This window comes from Meleagris gallopavo, chromosome 1, assembly GCF_905368555.1.
Source record: "Meleagris gallopavo chromosome 1, MGAL_WU_HG_1.1, whole genome shotgun sequence".
Taxonomy (NCBI): Eukaryota; Metazoa; Chordata; class Aves; order Galliformes; family Phasianidae; genus Meleagris; species Meleagris gallopavo.
In genome coordinates this window covers 2,040,617-2,064,182 of record NC_139404.1, presented here as the reverse complement: position 1 = coordinate 2,064,182, position 23,566 = coordinate 2,040,617, and the positions used below count along the sequence as shown (strand labels likewise).

General features: G+C 39.9%; 1 protein-coding gene across 1 annotated transcript in view; it reads left to right on the top strand.

Annotated features, from left to right (window-relative positions):
• EXOC4 (exocyst complex component 4) overlaps window positions 1-23,566 on the top strand; it is a 392,686-nt gene that overhangs the window by 75,253 nt on the left and 293,867 nt on the right. The gene's annotated exons all lie outside the window — the stretch shown is intronic.

The window sequence follows — 23,566 nt, the reverse complement described above, 5'->3', positions numbered from 1 at the left end:
AACATAAAAGACAGTAGCCATGTCCATGCTAGGAACCATGGAAACCTATTTTTCACCTGAGAAAGGGAGGAGATGAGGGAACTAGTTAATTAAATGTGACCCGTATGCAGTCGTTCTGCACGTAGAATGTAATTAAATATCTTGCAGAGCTCTTTGGGGTCCTCATTTGCTGGAAAGACTAAGAAATGTGTGATTGTTGGTGTACCCTGAGTGAAGCTGTGAGCTGGAAACTGATTAAAATAATAACAAAATGTGTTGCATTGTTAATTCATTCTTTCCAGTAATAAAAGCTGGACTCCCCCTGCTTTACATTTATAGCATAGGTTTGAAAAAAACATCAAAGAGCAGTATTAAAAGAGGAGAATGAAAAATACATGTGTGCTTAGCTTAGATGCTGTGGTTTGAGTGATGTGGTCTGGTGCTTTTATTTACTGGAGCATTGCTTTTTATTTTTAGTAATACAATGCGACTTAGTGTCACTGATCACTTGGTGGTGATGCTATTATTCACGGTGTTGTAGTGACTGAGGAGCTCTGTAAAATTCCTCTAAAACAGCTCTGAAACTCTACTTGGATCATTACTTGTTTTTTCTGTAGTTGTTATTGAGCCACCCTATGAATTTCTTTGATGGATGGGGTTTTCCAAAAGAGCCAGAGGCATGTAGGATCTAACTCCCTTGGTGATCCAGTGGGACTTGGGCAATTAATTGCTTTAGATTCATTTGAAAATCCCACATCTAATTTTGCATTATAATAATCACTAAGAAAAATAACGATTTGTGTGACCTTTTTCTTTCTTTTAAAGAAGACGTGTTGATGGCCAAGTCTCTTGTGTCAAGCCTCCTATCCCAATGACTCATGGCAAGAAATAGAAAGTGGGGAGCTGGTTGTTGTCGTGTCCAAGGGCTGACCTACAACCTTGTGCAACACCTCAGATGAAAACAAGAAACAGGACTCATGTCTGCATGGCAGATTCATTTCAACTGCAGAAAGGTTAATCGTGTCATTAATTTTCCCTCTCAGGCTTAAGCAATCTGAAGTTCTTGCATGTGACCAGGAGAACAGCCCAAATCAGTTAGACCTCCCAGCAGGTCAGTAAATCAGAATGGTTCCTTAAGCATAATATCAAAAATCATTCCCTTTTTATTCACAAAGGACAATGAAATAAAACAAGCAGACTTGCTCATGATTAGCTAGGATGCAGTAAAAGGATGATCTCACTTTATTACAGTGATTTGATTCTATGCTCCCTTGCAGTTTAATCAGTGTGTCACATGCCTGATGCCCTGTTAGAAAAACTGCATTTCCCAGCCACGTTACCTGCCAGAGTGATAAATGGTGGTGCCTTTGAATTGTTCTCTCATGCTAACCTCTCTTGATAATTTCCTTTAATTCATGATGATGTCTTTTCTTTATTTTCTTTAGAGCCTGTCTAGCTCCTAATGGTGGAAAAATTAAGACATTACCAAACATCTTTGGATGTGGTGACTGTGGTGGCTCAGAGCGTTAGTAAAGCTTTTGTGATGTAGCAGTGAAAGTGCTGCTAATCTCTACAAAATCCTTGCATTTGACAAAGCTGACAATGTCCTTCAGTGTGGTACCCCTGACACGTAGTTCAACTATTGCAGTTCCATTCATGATGAGCAGTAGAGCTTTCTACTGGTGTGCTGTTACTAAAGCTGTATGGCTTGGAGCTCCTTGGTGTTGCCTAAGACAAGCAGCTGTATGCACACGTGTGTTTATATATTGTTTTCTTTTTATATTTGCCATATTTTCACTCTGACAGCATCATTTTCCTTATGTGTTGCAAGGCAAACGTAGTTGAGTAACCTGTTGTAAAGGACACTTATTTCCAATAGGACAGGTGCTATGTCTTTTTTTTTTTTGAGGCATTCATCTCAACAAAGCCAACACATTTCATGACTCTTCAGTGCTTAACATCCACGGCTCAGACAATTAGGAGATACGTTCACAAGTACGTTTCAGATCTTTGCTTTTGCCTTCATGCTTGGAAGAATACTAAGAAATAAGTATTCCAGGGGGATGAGACACTTGTAATTGCAGTTAAATTGTGAAAATAATTTTAAGTGTGTAGTGAGGCTTTGTTTCTCCTGCTGCTAAGTGGAAAACTTCATGTTGCAGTCCAAATTTGAACAGCCTTCTGATTCAGCTTTGTAGGAAGAAGTTTTGAAGGAAAGAGGTGATCTGATGAAATGTTCTTCTGAGACAGTTTGGAAAGTGTTTTCTTACTCTGTTTATCTACTGTTACATTTGTATTATCTGTACCTTTTGATTTTTATGTATGTGTGTATATATAGCATTTTTTGAAAAACTAGCTAGATATTAATCTGAATATTTTTTTGGGCTTTAGTGTATTCTGTAGTCAAACATGAGAAGAACCAAAATGATTTCCCATTTCTTACAGACAACCTAAATGTGTTGACAGTCCCTGCAAAGTCATTTGAATGAAAATCCAAACATCAAATACTCAAATGAAGGAATGTGGGTGCAGATGAGAATGAGATTATGAGGTTTATCTCCAAGGTCACAAAAAGTGTGTTCTGCCTTTTGAGAAGTGTGTATTGTAATGTTGAGTGGATGGTTGTGCTGTACCTGGAGTTACGTTTTCCCAGCAGTTCAGCCTCCAGTGATCAGCAAGAAGTGCTAGCCTTGTACTTTCTGTTAGCACTTTTTTAATGCCAAGGGTTCAGGTTGAAGGTTTTGTTAAACATTCTTTTCTTTTGCATTTAGTTTTGCTGTGAGCTTTATAATTAACAATTTCTTTAAAGATTGAGTTCAAGGTTTAATAATAATTAGTGGTATAGAAACACAGTCTCTTGCACAAGCTGTAATAGTCCTTCATGGTCTGTGTAAGATTATTACATGATCTATTAGGGTTGTGTTCCCCTGGATGCATAATATTGTGTTAATGATCATGAGATTTTTGCTTTGTTCTGAAATGTGGCACAGAATGAGTATGAATCTCTTCAACTTTGCTCATGAGCAGCATCCTCAGTACTGTAAGTCAGTGTTTGCTCGATGGATAAGTGCTGAAAAATAGAGCAGTGCAGCTCTCAGATGTAATCAGGGTGGAGCAATATTGTTAACTTGAGGAAACTTAATTTTGATATATTTTTTTTGGCTGAGAAACAGATTAATATGTAGCTTCTGCAGCCTGAAATAAAGAGAAAACAGTAGCTTTAATGAGAAAAAGGAGAGGAGCTCAACTAGCTGCATTTAATACCCACTATAACAGCAGCTGCATTGCAGGACACAAGTTCATATCCAGCTTGAGATGAGCAGTTTCAGGTATCAGTTGTCCTTATGTTCAACCTAGTCCCAGTTTATCAATACCTAAATAACTCGTATCTGCAAGCCAATCTGCAATGCAGACTTTGGGTAGTTAGGTGTAGTTGTGTCAATTCTGTCTCTGTTGGGCCAGGGAAGAACCAAGGAGCAGGTGGTATTTAAGTGGTAGTAGGTTTTGTTGTTGGCTTGGGTTTTTTGGTTTTTTATTTATTTTGATGCTTTTATTCTTAGAATATCTAGAGCTGAATGGCTTAACAACTTATGTATGGTGCAGTTTGCAAGTCTTCTGACTCAATGCAGAGGTAATTTAGTAGAAGTACAATTGTAATCCTCCTTCAGTGTAACTTTCCCTAGTAGAATGGGAGTGGAGAAACAAACTTCTTGAAGAACGTTGTACAATCTTTGCTGTCGTGTGCTTGAAAGATCTTTTGGAGAGCTCTTCTTCTCCATGTTCCTATTCTTTTCTGAGTTTAACAAGGCTCTCTCACTCCCCCAGCTCTCCTGTTACCTCGCATCTGTGCATTCCACTTGCTAAAATTTTTCTTCTATGTAGTCCAGGCTAAAACAGTGAAAATATAAGATTTCTTGAACATGTCTAGGGTACTTGAAATACCTTTATGAGTACAGAATCGAAACTTTTGGAACGTGACTTATTTTATGTCATCATGTCTGAAAAGACTCTGTGTGCTGTTGAAGGAGCTGCCAGTGGCCCAGTGAAAATGCTTCAGTTGCACTGATAGTGGTCACAAAGGCTATTGCTCTTTTAGAGCTTCACAGTGCCAAACCTGGGTATTTTGGGGAGAGGGGAGGGTGGGGTTGAGGGGATTGTGTCTGCGTAGTGCTAAGGAAGGTAAAAAGTTAAATAAAACCAAACAAAAGCAAAACACCAAAAAAAAAAACAACCCAACAACCACAAAGCAACAACAAAACAACAGAAGGTAACACGTTGGTTAGTCTGTTCAAGGAAGGAAACTGGGCATTTGGGGGTGAATATGAACTTTTTTAGATGCTCTAGGCTGTAACTGAGTTCATAGTTGTTGTGTTCTGCTGTACTAAACTTCTTATGGTTACATTAAAATGGTGGTTGGACTTGGTGATCTTGGAGTTCTTTTCCAAACTATCATTCTGTGATATCAAGTCCCAGCACCTCAGGAAGATCTTGATGATGCTGGCATTTATCCACCTGCTAAATTTGACTTGTACAAGTAATCCAGCCAGCAGAACTGCCTGTGAGACTTAAAATATGTGCTGGCTTAGCAGAACAAAGCTGAATTGGTGTTCTTAATGAGTCTAAAAAGGTTTCTGTCAAGTCTTTGCTAAGCCTCAGTTTATTTCTGCAATCTTGAAAACAGCCCATTAGTTGATGTAAGGCTGACCATCCACTTGCATAAAGGAAGTTATGCCCAAAATTCTGATTTCTCTTAAGCACAGCTATTCAGTATTGATTGTATATTACCAGAGGGTATGGTTATACTCTAAAAATTCATGCATACTGTATACATCGTTGCACAGTAAGCAGCTTTGTCGTTGCCTTCTTAAATACAAGGAGAAGATCTTGTATGTATATGCAAGATACATATATATGTAAAGCCTGTAAAAAGACCTCATTTTCTCTGGCAATAATTGATATTTTTAGAGCCCTCTTGTTTGAAGTGGGATTTACTGCAGCAGATTGAGTATCAGCTTGGATGACAGTGGGCATGAGTCAGTCTTGCTTCTGCATTTGGTTTCCTGTGCAACCTTGGACTGTTGCTTATTCAAAGTAAACTTTTCCTGACAGTGTTATGTGCTGAACCAAAGGCAGAAAAGGGTAATATGCCAGTGCCACAGCAATGTATTGGCTTGTGTGGTTTGATGTTTGAACTCTCCAGTGCATGATTCACAGAGACCCTTTGCTTTGTTTTGGGGAATTATTCTGCTAATAAACTTTAATATCTTTATTTTCCTGTGATCTGATTGATTAAACAAATGGTCATATTGTTTTTCAGTCGGAGGTGGATGCAGAGGCTGTTCAGTAGCTGTTGTGCTGTTTAGCTCACTTGATTTCTTCATTCTCCAACCTCATATTTGCCCTGAATTTACTGTTCTGGTCCATCTTACTGCTGCCTTATTGTCTGGAACATTTCCTATTGATTTTCTGTGTTGGTGACTATTTCCTCTCTGAACACAGTTGTGAAGAATTGAAAGTAATTTAGTCTGAGGAGGTTTTGTGCTTCCTAGGATCCAGAGGATCATTTAAAACCTTTTCTGTAACCCGATTTGAAGATGTTTGATATTCTTGCTAATTGAGTTGTTATTTCACTGAGGTCACTTTGTGCATTCCTTTCTCTTTGGAAAGCTTTGTTTTCAGCACAGCGTGAAAAGCTGGTGTTTATTTTATTTATTTATTTGTTTGTTTGTTTGTATTTTTTTGCCTAGAAAAGTTCTTAAATATGAAATAAGTAATATTCCTTTTTGGGGTTCCTCTCCAAGCCATACGCTGAAAAAAGAGCAGCAGGAGATTCACTTTCACAGAACAAATTGTTTATAATTTCATCATTGTCAGTGAAACCCTTCTTGTGCAGAATTTAAGGAGAATTGAGCTCTTTGAGGTGGAAGGATATTTATTAGCGAATATTGATCTGCAGGTTCTGAACTGCAGAGATCAGTGATTAATCTGTCACATAATCTGTCAAAGTTTGAATGCGTTCTTGTTAAACGATTCATTCACACACTAGAACTAACAGGATGGAAATTATCTGTTATTATCTGGTGTTCAGACGGATAGAGGAACAGTTTGGAGCAGGCTTTAAGGATGCTACTGGATCTTTTTTTTTGCCTGAGATTTGCATGTATGGGGATATCGGTGTTGTCAGTGAGGTCTTGATCTACAGCGTGTTGAATGCGTTGGCCCTCATCCAGAAAAGCAATTAGGTGTATGGTTTGATTGGGACCGTTCACATGTTGTAAGTTGTGTGCATGCTTAAGTGCTTTGCTGGCTAACGGCCAGGCTGCCCAGCACCTGGCAGGGTGAAGATATTTCTGTAATGAGCTAAGGTAGAACCTCTTGTCAGAAGGTGATGGAAGCTTATTTCCATATTGTTACTGGGGAAGTAACCCAGCTTGAATCTCCAAGGCTCAGAGCAGCTGTGGGGGGATCTGTGTGTTTCCTGAATGTCACTTGTGGGACTTGCAGATTATGAGAACAAAGTGGCCGTTTTCACTCAGTTTGTCAATGTGTGAGTGATCTGTGGCTGCCAGTTCATTATCCACTTAACAAAATCTGTTGTGCTGGGGATTAAAAACAATACTTCTCAAAAAGTGAAGGCTTTGATATACTAGCGTTTATAAACATAACACTTGTGTAAATGTGATATTGTTTCCATATATAAATGGATAAAAACATTTCTTTCCTGCACTTTCAGCTGTAGCATTATTAGTATGTAGTAAATAGGGGGAAACTGGTCGGTAAGACATAAGCATATAATTGCTTCAAGAATTTGAGTGTTCATGTCCTCATCAAAAGCAGACTGCATAGGTGCACCAAGTTCCTATCCTGCTGGACAGGTTCCCGAGAGACCACAGATCTACCTGATATCACAGTGTTGTAGAATGGCTTGGGTTGGAAGGGCCTTCAGAGGTTATCTGGTTCCAAACCACTGCCGTGGACAAGGTTGCTAACCACTACACCAGGTCTAGATCAGGTTGTTCAGGGCCCAACCAGCATGGCCTTGATCACCTCCTGGGATGGGGCATCTACAACTTCTGAGGATAGCCTGTTCCAGCACCTCACTGCATTCTCAGTGAAAAATTTCCCCTGACACCAATCTAGATCTCATCTTATAAATTAAAATGGTTTCCCTTCTCACTATCTATACCTATAACAAAGACCAGGAAGAAGACTTGGAAGGGAAGCATCTAAGTCAATATTTAACAAGAGCTCAAGATAAAGAATATTGTCAGGAAAAATGTAGAAAAATGTTTGGTTTTTTTTTGTGTGTTTTGGTTGTTTTTTTTTTTTTACTCTGATTCTCCAAACTAGTGGGCTCTTCTCCAAATAAGAGAAGACTTTCTGAGCCCAAAGGTTATTTGGCTGATGACAGTCATTTCAGATGCACTTCAGAAGTACTTGTCTGTAAAAGCTGACTTGGAGCATGCTATGGGTTGAGACAATTAGATTGGAATGGAACGTTTTACAGAAAGCTTCTGATGGAATGCAAGTAGCAATTAAAGAAAATGTATGAAATCTGTCTAGTAATATCTGAGACAAAATGACTCAGTGATCAGACATTAAGGGCGCAGAATAAAAAGTATTTTTTGCTTGTTTTTTAGAGTGAGTTTTTTTTTTTTTTTAAATGGAAAAATGAATAGTAATCCCTTTCGGCAAACTTAAGTATATGCTCTTAAAAATAATGACGAAGAAAACACTGAACTCAAACATTTTCTTTTTTTTTTTTATTTTATCTTTACTAGTGTCTGAAATACACGATGGCTCTTCAGTCAGAGGTGGATGAACGCATACTATGCTGGATGCATCTAGTTGTCATGATAATTCAGTAGGGACTGTTTTCTTATCTGTATGAAAATTGGGTGATGATAGATGTCAAAAAAATTTGTCTGCAGTAGTAAGGTAAATATTTGCTGTCTAAGCATCCCCATCAGTGAACAAATCACTTACAAACAACAACATATTGCAAGAAGGAGAATGCGTGAAATTACATAAAAATTAAAGATGAGGCAACTGAATGAAAAGCAGATACCAGATAGAATTAAAAACCAAGTTAAATAAAAATCAGGTGGTTGGATTCCCTAGTGATTGAGATATGGAGTGCCTTATGCAAAGGTGGTGAGATGACAAATGTCAGTGGAAATCTGTGTTTGCAGACTGTGCATTGAAGGCAGACTTTTTGTAGGAGGTGGAGGAACATGGCTTTATTTAAAGAATTCCTCTGTCTAATGACATAAAAATGCAGAGTATGGGGGGGAGGATCACATATAGGGATGAAAATATTTTGCTGTAAAAATTGAAGTGTATTAGCAGCTTTTTTAATTTTGATTGAGAAATGGAAATGGAGTCTGTTCTTTGAGAGCTGTTCTGAGACCAGCACGAAATAATGGTGACTGCTATCTCCGTTATTGATATTGTAGTTGAGTAAGTGGAAGAGTTGGACCGAGCTGATGCAGTTCTTCAGTAGTTCTCGTAATGGCTGCTTCAAGAGCCCACCATAGGTGAGAAGTGGTTTTAAGGCTGAATCTTGGGTTGCTGAATGGTTTGAAATGAGTAAATTGAGCCACCTGGTAGTTGTTCCTAGAGTGTCATTACGTGAAGCATCCAGAGAAGCAAGCTGTGAATAGAATAAAATGAGGAATAAAATTGATGGCAGAGGAGGTGATTAATGGTTAAATTGCAAAGTCCTATATAAGGAAAGGAAGCAGAACTTTCAGTTGGCTGTTTTTCAGTTGTCCAGTTGCGGAATTATGTCTCTTCAAACAATAGGAAAAGAAGTAGATAGATGAACAGTATGGCAGCCAAGATTGGAGATGGGTTTGTTTGTTACAGTAAGTTTAGAAATCAAAGTTTAGGAGAGCTAATACTCTGAAACATATGTTTAGATTAGGCATTGGAAAGGGGAGATGACCATTGTGGGTATGGGGGATAAAATACATTTGATATATCCTTAGGCCATTAAAGACAAGCTGCCTGCGGAAGATGTGACTTTGTTTAATTATCCATGATTGTATTAGCATCAAACGGGGAATCTAAATGACTTATCTGAAACCAGTCTTGGTTTTGAAATTGTAGATGAAGAAGCTATCCTGAAGTTCTTCTGATGATAAACATACACAGGCAAAGCTCAGAAATTGAAATGAAATTAAACTCAAAAGCAGTGTGTCAGAAGAGACTTTTTAGGGAGAAGAAGTATGAAGTCTCTGAGATGTCTTAAGATAAGTAACTTTCCCTCAAAGCCTACAGTTGAGGACAGGGGGAAAAGTGTCACAGTCTAACTTACATGTACAAAGGACTCTAGAAATTATTTCTTTTGGGGAAAAAAAGGCTCTTATGAGTTTTCTAGAGTTGACATAGTGCATTTGTAAGGGATAAAAAACTTTCCAACAACTCAAAGTAGGCTTTGGATTTGGTGTTTTTTATTTTTGTGTGTGCTTTGTTTTTCTTATCATTGATTAAAAAGCCAGAGCTGGAGGCGTAAAACGAGAATTGGTGAAAAATGATCAGAAGGAAGAGAAGAATCAGAATCACAGAATGGCTTGGGTTGAAGGGACTTCAAGTATCACGAAGCTGCAACCCCTCTACCACAGGAAGGGCCACCAACCTCCCCATTTCATACCAGCCCAGGCTGCCCAAGGCCCCATCCAACCTGGCCTTGAACACCTCCAGGGATGGACAGGGCATCCACAACCTCTCTGGGCAGCTGTTCCAGCACCTCACCACTCCCATAGTAAAGAACTTTTTTTTTTTTTAAAGAAAAAAAAAAGGTAACTTTTTCTGAGAGCACGCATGATGGTTATGAGGCCTATTAGTGATCTTCTGAAAGGACTGTGCAGGATGGCAGCAGACTTTGACACCTACTTTAAAATCTTCAGAATTATGTGGTACAAGCAGGGACTAATCAACCTGTTGGATGTTTAAACAAGTTGGCAAATGAGTGTTTGAAGAGGAAAATAAAATTATTTTATTCCAGTGACTAAATTAGCAAAAGACAGAAAAGTGGGTGTCATATTTAGAAAGCTCAGTGGCACCTATGCGTGAGCAAACGGACTTGTCTTCAAGGAATGTGATAAAATGATGAATGGGGTAGGAAACGTGGATGGCAGTTCCTGTTTTATTCCTGCTCTAGAAACATGGAACAATGGTCTTCAGCTCAGCAAAGACTCAGAAAATTCAGAATGAATGCAAATTGGTTTGTAATGTGACTACAGTTAATCTGAAACTTGCTTTGCTAACATTATGATCACTTTGGTTTACTAAAGGCCTAAGAAATGTGGGTACTTGGATAGGTCTTTGGCCATGAAATATATTATAACAGTCTGTGTTCCCCATAAACATGTTATGTGCAGATTTGCACGTGAAAGAAATATAAACAAACTCCTTGTCTGCTCTACTTGACAAAGATGAAATTTAAATGGAGAAATGAAATCTATATTTCTAGGTTTGTTTCTCCATGGATTCAATTTCCTGTGTACCATTTGCAGAGGATTTCAGCAGAGTCTGTGTTGGCCTATTGTCTTTCTTTCTTATTTCCATTAATTGGTCTGACAATATCAGTAGTGGATTGAAGAATAGGACAAATTAGGAAAATACTGTGAGATCCAGTGGTGGAAGACCTATGTAATTTAATGACAAAACGTTTTTAATACTTATTTTGTGTATACTTTAAGTGCTACTTGACTTCCCAGAATGAATGAAGATGGTTTGATGGAGGCAAAGAGAATACTGTCCTCTTTATAATCAGGTTGCTTTGAGCAACCTGATGAAGCTGTGGATGTTGCTGTTCGTTGCAGGGGAGTTGGACTCGAAGACTTTTAAGGGTCCCGTCCAACTCGAACAATTCTGTGATTCTGTGATTTTATAAGGTTAATACTGGATTAAGTGTTGGAGAAATTGTCAGAGTAAACCTGGACCATGCAGAGAAAACAAAGACCAAATTTTAAAGGAAACAAAAATGCAATAAATGCCATTGAGAGCTGAGAATAGAAGTAGTTATTAAGATGTGGTGTCATTTTTTAGCCTGGTAGCCCAAGTGAGAGATTTGTTTTTTCGTTGTCCGAAATTCCTTTTCCTAATACCTTGAACCCCTTGATAAGTTAATTTTTTATCTGTCAGTCAGATGTAACTTTGGACATTTTTACAGATTTGGTGGAGATGCATGACCTGGTTAGTGCTGCCTCTGAGTGAAAGACTGTGTGATAATAAATGTATAGAAATCTTCAGAGGAGAGTGATACTGTGAATGACCTTGCAGTGGGAAGAGCTTCCGTCAGAGCTTATGCTTTGTGATATACATGAGATGAATCAACTGTGTTAACCAGTGCCACAAAAAAAAAAAAAAAGGCTTCTTACATACCATTTGCTAAGCAGCTGGAAAAGAAACGAATTCTGTATTGTAGAGAAACGTTAGAATTCATTCTGTTGTTAATGAACAAAAATACGAGGAGCCCCAGATACAAAATGCAAAATCCCAGGTAAAATGCATAGCAATTATAGGATAACTCCTTTCTGCAACTCAGCAGCTTAAAGGTGGGTTACACGTTACAGTGTGAAAATGAACTGTGCCTCCAAAATTCACTCACCTGCTTTTTTCGACATCCAAATGTGTTTCTTATTCATTTTAACCTTTTTTCCTAGATGCTGTCAAGCATACACTTGGTTTAGTTTCCTTCCAAGAGATGGTGGCAGGGATTGTGGAGCAGGGAGGAGCAGTGGGTGGCCCATGTCCTGGTGACTGTGAGCAGTCTCTAATCAGGTCGTGCACTTTTTCTCATAACTGAGTTGGGGAACTGTGATGTAGATAAAATTGTAATGAGGTGGGGTAAACAACTGGCTGGAAAAGGAGAAGTTATGAGGGGTTCATTATTAAGGGATTTATCTAATAGCTCTTTCGAGTGTTTTGTGTGGGGCCTGGTGGTATCCAATGTTTCTGTTAATGACTTGAATAATGCAGTAGAGAATCGTTTAGATTGCAAATACCATACTGGAAGGAGGGGTTTGGAAGCACTTTGAAGGCCATGATTAGTATTTAGAGGGTTTTAATATACTGAATTTTAGAAGAGTAATATGTGTGGTGGTGTTTCTGTGCGGGTGTGAGGGGAGTAGCTGGGTACCTCTCACATTCAGACAAGAACTCGTATGGTACAGAGGATCATAAATGGGCTGTGAGGATGTCATAAACACCAAGCAAATAACTGAAAGAAGCAACTAAAAACTTACCCCTGCTGAGTACCAGAGGAACATGGCCTGCAGGATGTAGGAAAATAATCCTGTTCTAGTCACTGTTGAAAAGATTTCAGCTGCAGTCCTGTATCCTCTTAGGCTTTTGTCTGTGAGGGAGGAAGCCAAACGATCAGAGGGAATTCAAAGGAGATCAGCTGGAATGATCAAATGTCTAGGGAAAATTGACTTGAGTTAAGAAAGGAATGATCTGCTTAGAGATGAAAAAGCTTAAGGGGCAGAGGGAGTCTTTTGCTTTCAAATATATCAAGAGTTGAAAAGAAGAGGGAGTTTGTGTGTTTTCCAGGGTGTGATAGAGGAAGTGAGCTTGAAGACTGGCCGGGGAGACAAGCATTTCTTGGCTTTATGTCTAACCTAATGGGCCAGTGTATGTAAACAGTGAATGATTTAGGGGTGTTATATTGTTGTGTAGCATCCTTAAAGACTTCCAAGCATCTGTCAGGCATGACAACTGAACGGGTTCTTTAGGGCATGAAGATGGACTGAGTGATCTCCTGAGGTCTTCTCCAATTTTCTGTGATTCCAGGAAAGTCACTGGGATTATAGTCCTGCCATCCTTAATGATGGATGAAATGCTGGAGAACCAGTTCACCAGCTCATTGGTTGGCAAAGCTTTGAAATGTCACTTGTTTGATTTAGCTCTAAATTCTGCCTTGCAAGTTGGGATTTGGAAGAAGACATTGCAATTAAATGTAGAACTAACAAAAGAGGGATGATATGTACCGCATTTAACTTCACACTTCTGATTTAAGTGCCAGAATTAAAATCATCAGCTCTCTGTGTGGTCCCCTTATTTATAAGAATTCAAGTGACATTAAAATTGGATTAGTAATGAGCTTTTGGCTGAAGAACCAATATTAAAATCAAGGGAATCTGAAGGAGGAGGGAGGGGGAGTGGTGGTTTCCTTGTGAAATCTTTATTGGCAGTGGCAAACTGTGTGTGTTTGTTTATGTGGAAGTGCATACGTCTCCATCTTCCTCTCCTTAAAAGCTTTATCTTTGCTCCAGCCACACACCAGAATCCTACTTGCCTCTTGATTTATAAATTATTTACACTTGGACTGTGATGCGTTCAAACTTTTTGAAAATAAAGGTATATATTAGGGCTCCACTTACGAGTGATAGGATCAGGGGAAAGTAACAGACTAATGGAAGAGAATGAGGAAGCACTTGGGAGCTGCTGGCTCTCGCTTGACAGTGATTTGTGTGTCTGTAGGTTATTGAAGTGCACAGTGTATTGTAAAATTGTGCCTGTTGCCTTTTCTTTGTATGACTGTAGACTGCTCTCATCTACTTGAAAGGGCTTTAGGGCTAGCAGTGGTCCTGGATTTTTTTTTTTACCCTTCCGTGGGGCTGTGTCAGAGTTGCATCTGTTCTCAGTGCAATTTTTGTTAATTGTGTCTGTGTCATATCAAAGACTACAGCACAGATCAGACCCTTGGATACTTGATGCTAAACAGATAGTGGATTTTCTCTGCTGAATGTTGCCGAAGACAAAGGCTATTGGTTGTGAAAGAGAAAAAACTGAGGTGCTGCAAATGCTACATGCACTGAAAATATGCTCTGTATCTCTCTGATTCCTGGTCCTGTAGCTTTGTTCCCCATGTGTGATCTCTTCTGGGATTCCCTGTTGCATCAGTGGTAAATAAAAGTGACAAATCTCCCTACAGTGTTGTCCAATTCAGTAGCATAACCTCTTCCATCTCCTCTCATTTGTATCAGCTTGGTTTGTTTTACACTTGAAAAATTCTGTTGGCCAGAAATTGTGCATTCTATAAAGGGGACGAAGAACACTTAAGTAACAGCTTTTTTTATCCGTTGATGATAGACTGGTGTCACACATCAATAAATAGGTAATTCTCAGAGCTGCCAACATTATTAGATTGCAAAAGATGGTAAATTTGCAGACTCCCTTGTGAGTCACAATGTCTTAAAAAAAACCTCAAAAGTAATTATCTGAAATTGAGACAAGTTAATGCAGGTTTTGTATACTCATTTCTTTCAGCCCTTGTTCCTAGTTAGAAACCATTCAGTGCTTTAATTTTTACAGTTACATGTATATATGCTAAATGTACCATAGCGTAACCAGACCCATGGACATCCTTATCTGTGATAACATTACTGAGTCAGGTTTGCATGTCCAACTGCAGTCGTGTGCTGTGAAGGGTGAGCTTTGCAGATTGCAACATGATACATTTTAAGGTAATTGTACAGAAGCTGGAATAGTAAATAGTAAATAGTGCCGTCAGCAGCTGAGGTGAATTTGATGGTCCTCTGTCTTTTTTTTTTTTTTTTTTTTTAACGGCATTACAGAGGATGCAAAAAGGCTGTTGTAATTATTTCAGTAGCACAAAGTGATGGTCTGTCTGTGCAGTGTGTGCTGATGCAATAAATTCATTCTTAGTTGCCAGAATTGAGGAGCAGGAGTGTGCTGATGGGATGGGCCTGGTTATACCTCAGAAGACAGAGTTTGCCATGGCAGTGGCAGCTTTTCTTTTGAGAAAGCCGGCACTTCAATGATAGCAATATTGCTTGAGATCTGAAATTTAAGTTACAACCATCTGCTTTATCTTGGCTCCACCCAGTGGCACGAGCCTGCCAGTTTCACACACTGCAACTTCTGCACAGACCTGGGATGGGTGAGCGTTGACTTCTGTAAAAATTAAGGTGTTGTCCAGATGCACTCTGCCTTCATGTCCTGACCTGGACAGCAAAGCTTGTGCTTGGACTTCAGTTGTCCTGGTCCCTATAATTGATGTTATTCAGACTAAAATGAATCATTCACTCCTAAAATGAGCCATTCATCACTGAAATGTGTATTTGAATCATAGAATGGCCTGGATTTAAAAGGACCACAGCGATCATCTAGTTCCAACCCCCTTGCTTTGTGCGGGGTCGCCAGCCACCAGACCAGGTTGCCCAGAGCCACATCCAGCCTGGCCTTGAATGCGTGCAGGAATGGGGCACCCACAACCTCCTTATGCAACATTTTCCAGTGTCACCACCCTTTGTGTGAAAAAATTCCTCCTAATATCTAACCTGAACCTTCCCTGTCTCAATTTAAAACCATTTCCCCTCGTCCTGTCACTATCCACCCTTGTAAACAGTCATACCCCCTCCTGTTTATATGGAGACAGTGCAGCCAAAGCTGGAACCTGTTTGCAATGATCCAGCCCTCTGGAGCAGCGTACTCACTGACCTGACACACTGCACTGTTTTTCTTTCAGTGTTTGGAATAAATCTCTGCCGGAATCGTGCAATTGCAGTGCAAATGACAAGTATTAAAAATTCACTGTATGGCCATAGCCTGATGATGTTCCTGCAAGCTGGAATTCCTCTGGGAGGGACCAGGCTCATAGGGGCTCTCTGCTGAGGAAAATAGAGTTGGATTCACACCCTGCGTCTCAAAGAGCAAGGGAAGTATTTTGCAGTAAGGTAGTAAGGAGATGGATAGAGATGCCATGGTATGTGTGGGAGGAGGTCCTTTCTGAGCAGTACTGTTGTTCGCTTTAGAGCTTATATGTATAAATGATAAAAATAGAAAGTGTTGTTTTTATTGGTGGTGGTTTTTTTTTTCTCCTAGGCTTTTAGCTGTAAAATGGATTTCTGTTGCTATTGCATTTACACTTCCTTTTGGCAATCTAAAGAAATGTTTTTACTGAAGGAAACAATGACATGCATGATTGGTTTGGATATTGGAAACCACACAGTTATTCCAGAAGCACTTACACTTTTCTGAGTAAACAAAAGCAACGGTTGCAGGTCTTGCTGGAGAAATTGTATCTAAAATAATTTCTCTCCCATGAACACTTTCCAAATCAGATATGTTTCAGTGGGGTGCGGAGAAGCACTTTGGAAATGAGCTTGGGGGGTCTGCGCTTTGCCACTGGAGACCATGGATGGATTGCATGGAGTTGTCCCCGTGTGCGCTTGTCAACAGATCCCTTAGGAGCAGCTGAAGGATGCTTACTGGTGGGCTTGGGGAAGAAGAGAGCTCAGGAAACGTTGCTGCTGTGTGCTGAGTCTCACAGGGATTTTGGTGTCGCATATTGAAGGAGAATCATGTGCTGAGAGTGCCAGGGAAGAAGCCATGACATGAGTGCTGGTCTTTGTTTGTCTGTAGTTTGATGCTTAAAAAACGCTTTTGATAAGTAAATAGCCTCTCAAACTGGCTTTGGAAAGGGTCTGTCTTTCCTTTCATGGTCTAGGACATGATGTGGTTATCAGTTTCTTTCTGTACATGGTATTAGTATGGGAGCAATACAGGATCTACTTGGGAAGAGAGGGTCCCTTACTTCTCCCTATCCATTCTTTATCTCTTTTTAGGAATCTATTTCACCGTTCCTGCTATATTAGCTTAAAATGTGAAGTAAGAAATCTCTTCAAGGTCACATTCCTCCTCAAAACTAATGATGGTGTTTTTCCTAATCCCATTACAAGGTCCCTAGTATCATTAGATGCAAGCGTTACTGTTTAAGCTTCATTTGATAAGCTGATGAAAGGGGGAGGAAAAGGCTCCCTGATGCAGAAAGACATTCAAGTGTCTACTGTAATGGTACACATCAGAAATGGTATAATCTGCTTAACGCTGGCGTTTTGGTGGCCTGGTGCAGTACCTTTTGTAGAACAACATAAAAGGCAAAGGAGTGTAGCGGTCCTGATGAGTACTTCAAAAAGAAGGAATGACTCATACAGGAGAGCTTTGAGCTGCTTCAAATTGTTATTGTTTTACCCCCAAAGCCTGAAAGCAAGAATCTTGCCTATGCTATGAGCTCCCCCCTCTGGCATCAGGATATTTGTGATAACATCAAAGACCCTGAAACATTAGGGAAGCATATGTTTCTGGAATAAGGTCAGTGGAAATTTCTTACTAAAGTGTGATACTCAGCCTCCATACCCAGACTGCAGAGAACACCGCACAGGTTCACACCTCCATCCGTTTGGGGATGGGAGGAAAATCAGACTCTATTTATGGTAAGTTTGACAAAGCAAGTCTCCAGTTCTGATGTCATTTCAAAGATGTCAGTGACCTTATAAGCTGGCCTTGAAATGGTGGCTGCTGGGTTGGTGTCAAAGGGGACAGTGCCCTTTTGTCAATGTCTTGGAGTTTCTAGGCTTGTTCATACAGAAGCCTACATTTGCTGCTGTAACATTTTGCTGTTCCTTTGTATAAACCCCACACGTGTCTAATTTCATGGGCCGTTTCTCTCTGTTAGGTGCTTTGCCTCTGGGTCACGGTTGTAGATTCAGATGTGGTTGGATCTTCAAGGATTTGGGCAATTAGAAAATGCCATCCTGTATTTAAAGAGTCTGGGAAACGTTTTTTATGAAGTGTGGTGCTGGCTATACAGAGCTGCTTGGAGTGACCTTATTATTAAGGCACTTTGAGAAAGGAGTGAAATCTAAAAGTCTTCCAGTTAATTTTGACAAATGCAGGAAATTATGCTTGGTAAGATCTTCGGTAGGCTTTTCTAAGTGCAACGTCATAACTGTTCCTCCTCGATCTGTTTAAAAGCCTTTTATGTATAATAAATTAACAATACTGGGTTTAACTGCAGCAGATATTTTTAAGCCTCTTTCAGTTCACATGCCTGATGCTCGTCGGTGAATCACTTGTGGGTAATGCCCCCAACAACAGCGGTGTGCTATGGGTGGAAGTTTCCTTACTCTTCCTCCTTTTTTCAAGTCACTCTCATGAAGCTTTTAATTATCTCCATTGATCAGCGCAGATCTTTCACTCGCTTCTATTGAATTTCATTGGTGCTTGTGTTACTTCTTTCTCACTACGTTGCATTGTTTGAAAGCAGAGTTTGCCTTTGCAGCTTCCACTGCTAAATTTCTTTCATGCTTTCAGTTTCAAGTAGAATAGTAACCTCCATTGTGCAAGTTTTGCTGGACCTATTTTTCTATCCTGTACAGCACTGTTGTTGCAGACCAGCAATTACTGCAGCTGCTGTGTAGCTTACTGGAAAAGTCATAGAATCATAAAGTGATCTGGGTTGAAAAGGACCTTGAAGATCATCCAGTTTCATTCCCCCTGCCGTATGCAGGGTCACCAACTACCAGACCAGGCTGCCCAGAACCACATCCAGCCTTGATATAAATATATTCTCTTAAGATTAGGTGGAGTTTGTAATTTAAAAAAAAAATATATATATGCAGGCTTGTAGTTAATTATGAAAATATGTGGCAGTTTAGTCAAATCACTGTATATGTGAAACATGTGGGTCAGTCTGTGACCGAGTCCCAGTGTGTGTAAGACCTAAGGCAGAGGTCTTGAAGTCGTTTGCTCAGTCCCTGGGATAACCTTGGGTGCAGTTACTCTTCACCAGGATTACAATTTGAATCCCAAGCTGTATAAAGTTCTTACTTTGTAATACTTTGCCATAAAGTCTCTGTTCATGGATCCCATTTAGGTTGATTCGTCTCTTCTGTACGATCCTGTATGTAACTGCAGGGCATGTAATGCTAACAGAACTGATGTCTTTGCAAATTAATGGAAATCGGAGGCTGGAATCATAGTTAATTGAAATACATCTCAGATCAGTGTGAGTATTCAGCACCAAAACCCAGAGCAAACAGCATTCACAGAGCAGACATACTAAATTTACTCCCGCCAAAGAAGTTTTTATACCCTTTGCTGGAGATAATTGATGGACTGTACCCTGGAGGGAAATAAATCTATGCAAAGTCAAATTTATAGAGAGCCCTTATGTTTATTTGTCAGCATGACACTGTAGTTACAGGGATAAACCAAGCAAACAGAAGAAAAGCTGACGGGTTGAAAAATGTTGTTTCTTATTTCTGAACTGGACTCCTGCAGCTTTAGGGCCATAAAACTTTCTGTCTCGTTGTTTGGGATGAGTGGCTTGGAGAGCTGGGATTTACTAAGGAGCTGAGGGTTGGGAGATGTGCAGGTGTTTTGTCAGGAAAGGATCCCAAGGCATTTTTGTTCTGTGCTGTGGGGATATTGCACGTTTTTGTCAAGTGCCTGATTAAGTTTGACATTTGAAAATAGAACTTCACGCAGAAATAAGTACTGTACTTCTGAGTATTTAATTAAGATGTTTAGTTCCTGTCAAGTCTGGTAGTTTCTCTTCCCTGTTAAGGGCAATACGTCTTCAACTGCTGAAATTTCAGAAACCTGTACTTAACCTTTAATCGTCATTCCATTTACATAGAAGTCTGATTAACAACTTTTAAAGTTCAGGAGCTCCAAGTAAATGCAATTAAAGCCCTTTCGGAGTCTGTTATTAAGAGCTGGCATTTAATGAAGACTGAGGGCACACTACTGCTACCATCTACACTGTAGCAGGATGTCTTAAGCAATTAGTTGAAAGCATGAAATACACGAAGTGTGCTGTATTATCCGTGAGTTAACATGGATGGTATTTAAACAGTATGTTGCCTTTTCCTCTCTTTGCTGCTGCTGTGTTGTATGTGCCAGTTTGAGTAGCAGAAGCTCGTGTGAGGTGGATTAAATGTTGCACTGTTTCTTACATGCATTACAATTGCATATCTCTTCCATGGGAAGGAAGATGCTCTGAAAAGTGAATGTGCAGAGGCACTAAACATGAGTGAATATGTCCTCTTTCATAGAATCATTAAGGATGGAAAAAACCACTAAGATCATGTGGTTCAACCATCAACCCATCCCCACCATGCTCTCTAACCATGTCCCTTAGTGCCACATCAGCCGTTTTCTTTAACCTTTGGGATTTAAAGATGCTTAGCCTTGCTTCAGTTATAAACAGAAGTTTCCATCTGTAACTTCCTCCTCTGCAAAATGTGCAGAAGCAGTGAAGTTTCACTAAATTATAATTGCACAGCAGTAATCTGCACTCAATTACCTGTTCAACTCTTACACTCCTCCTTGACCTTTTTATATGCTACATGAACAAAATAGAATCCAGTCAAACTGAAAGACAGGGTTTTAAACATGCAGAGAAATACTTCATTTTGTACAGTCTATGAGGCAGGTGGTAATTATGCCTTTTGGATTAACTTTATTGCTTTTTGGACCATTTTAGAATACAGTTGGTTACTTACCCATGCTCTACATCACACTGAACCATATGAATTTTACAACTTCTCATCACTCATATCAGAAGGACCATGCACTAAAGATACACGTGTGCATCTCTCTCTCTCTATAATGTACCTTTATATGCATATACCTGCCTGTGTATTTTTGTGTAGTCATTAAACGATCCTAGGAATTCCTAATTACTGCCTAGAGGCCAATGGGGTTTACTTCTCAGAATTTACATTTGGATTCCCCTGGCTCCCAAGCATTTTTCAGTCTCTACCCAAGCTGTGTAAATGTGTAAGTCTCACTGATTTCAGTCATGGTCTTGGCAGATGACACATCTGCTTTACTATGGAAACGTATGTCAGCATTGCTTTTCTTTTGAGGAAATGAATAATCTGACTCCTTGTGCCACCCACCTTCATTCTGTTGTTTTGTTTCTTTGTGTGTTTTTTGCTTTGGTGTGGAGGTCTTGACACTGAAGTGAGGAAGCAGCCTCATTCCTTGGGTCGTTTTTGTGAGCTCAGTCTGTGTTTGCGAAACAGCTGATGTGCCTGGAGAAAACTAAGTGCTGTCCATTTGTTTTATGACCCAGCTATTCAAGTTGACTGTTGGTTGCTGGAACAAATACCAACGGCAAATTTATTTCTCTTATTTAAATAAATAAATGAACAAAACTACTGGGAGAGCTCTAAAAAATGGCAGTCCAGCTGGTGTTCCTTTTGTGTAGGCCAAATGACTGCATTTCAAAGCAAACATCTTAAAACTTCATGCATCAGGAAACTGAGGATGACCTTCACTATGTACCTTTTTGTGAGCTGGTAGCAGATTGGTGTTATATGGATATTAAAACAGCTGAAGTTGGGAAGTAATTGCAAAACCACCTTTGAGGACATGGAAGGAGGAGCTCTGTTTCAGCACCATGTGCCTGCTGCACCTTGTAGAAAAAAATTTACCTTCTGTAACATATTTCTCATCAGCTTTTTCTCTTAGATGCTTATTTTCAGAGCCACAGGTATAGGATGTATGAACCTCCCACGATTGGTGCAGTAGGTGAGTAGGGATGGAGGTAAGATCTGCAAACCCTGTGCAACTTGGTGACATTTTTCTTGGTGCTTGTAGTAGGATCAGGGTTTCACTTTAAATCTTTTTGATTGGATATGTCATAGTGCTGTTGATGCATCAAGGGGTTAATTAGAAAACACTGCAGATTGAATCATTATGCTCTGTGTTTGCTGCTGAATCCAAGTCACCTTCCTGCTTGCTGTGTAAGCTGTTATGGCAGCTTTACATGGAGTGGGAAGATAAAATGAGTGCTGGTCAGCACTGGTTCATTCAAGTGACCTACAGCCTGATGATGGTGGTTGCTCTGAAACGTACATCAGTGTATTATTATATCTCTTGTGACTTCAACTTACCTACTCACCAAGTGCAGCCAGGGCCTGTGCTGCTCCTGGGTTGGATGTGAAGTCCTCACACATTGTCAGAAGCGTATGAAATGCCAAGGTTCTGGCTTTAAATAACCCATAGCAATCCGGGAAGGTGTACAATCCGTTGCCAATTAAAACAGCTTCTAAGAAGTTCTGCGTTTAGAGTAGTTATGAGGTTTGTTCACTTGCTCCCTGGAGGTAGATGCACGTTCACAGGTCTACAGCAATAGCTGTGCTAATTGACAATTAGCATTGATAATGACTCTAGTAGCACTGGCGGTGATAGTATTATCTAAATAGTTCTGGGGTTATTTTTTACTTTTTTTCCCAAAAATGAAAAAGAGAGAATTTTTGCTTTTTGTTAGTAGTGGAATTGGGCAATGCCTTGAGAGAATTAATTCTTGAAGGATTTTATTATTATGTTTCAGTTAAATTAATTTCATGGGCAACAAGAGGATTAGATAAATCAGGTTGCGCAGCATTAGGTGATATTCATGGCACCTGAAAAGTCGTTTTATTCTTTCTGACTTACCTTCCTGCTTTGCTCTTTGTTGTGTTTGCTATATGTTGCTCCTGTTCTCAGCATGGTACAATTTAAGCAAAAAGCTCAGCGCTTTTAGAATTCAGTCAACCTATTGTTTGGTGGGTTTTCTTGGTTAAATTCCACAATTACTGCAGCATTTTAATTATTAAAAATTTTCTTTCTGCAAATTACTGTGTAATTAGCTATAGACTGCTCACACTGAGCACCACAGCTTTTCTTGCCTTTTTCTGGCACTTTGTTAGTAGTTACATCCAGTCTCCACAGCTTCAGTAATGATACCATTTTTTGTGTTTACAAAGAAGCAGAGTCACAGAATCATAAAATAAAATCACAGAATGGCTTAGAATCATAGAATGGCTTGATTCGGAAGGGACCTCAAGGATCATGAAGCTCCAACTTCCCCACCACAGGCAGGGCCACCAACCTCCATATTTCATACCAGACCAAGCTGCCCAGGGATGGATGGGGCATCCACAATCTCTCTGGGCAGCCTGTTCCAGCACCTCACCACTCTGTCTGTAAACAACTTCCCCCTGACATCCAGTTCTAAACCTTAAAACCATTCCTCCTTGTCTTATCACTACCTATCCTTGTAAAAAGTTGATTCCCCTCCTTTTTATAATCCCATTTTAAAGAAAGGGGACTTCAAAGGTCATCAAGCTCCAACTCGCAGTAAGTGCACTTCATAGCACTGCATCCTGCTGGTTCTACTTTTACTACCCCTGAAGGTGTCTACAGCTCCATATCGTCATCTCAGGGATGCTTTTGCCAGTGCTTGCACTGTGGTTTGCTGTCACCAGGCATCTCTTTGCTTTCCCATTGATCTGGGGGGTGTGTTATAATTTGAATGCTCTCCTCTGTTCTGTTTGTAACCAACTTCTCTCACTGGCTTCCTGTAAGGAAATCTGTCTTCCACTTTATAATCTCAGCTTCCTGTTCTTCCTGCTAGTTCCAACTAAAATGAAACCCTAAAGCATTCTCAGAGGCTGATGTGCTGCAGGAGGAGTGCAGAGTGTGTCAGTACAGCTAAAATGCCAGCGTTTCTGCAGGTGCTCACTGTGACAGGCAAGAAGCTGAAAATAGATCTCATTCTGCTGCGTGGTGCTGGCAGTTGCAAACGAGAGATACAGTCTCTATTCTGAGAGTAGGATTTGTTTTGTTTTGATTTTTTTACAGCTTCCTCGGAGCAGAAGTGATGTTTGCAGTTTCGTGCCCAAGAAAGGCGTGGGCAGAAACTTCCTCCAGTGCAAACCTGCTCACAAACACAAACATTAGCAGTGGCTGCTTTAATTTCCTGTATCAATGGAGA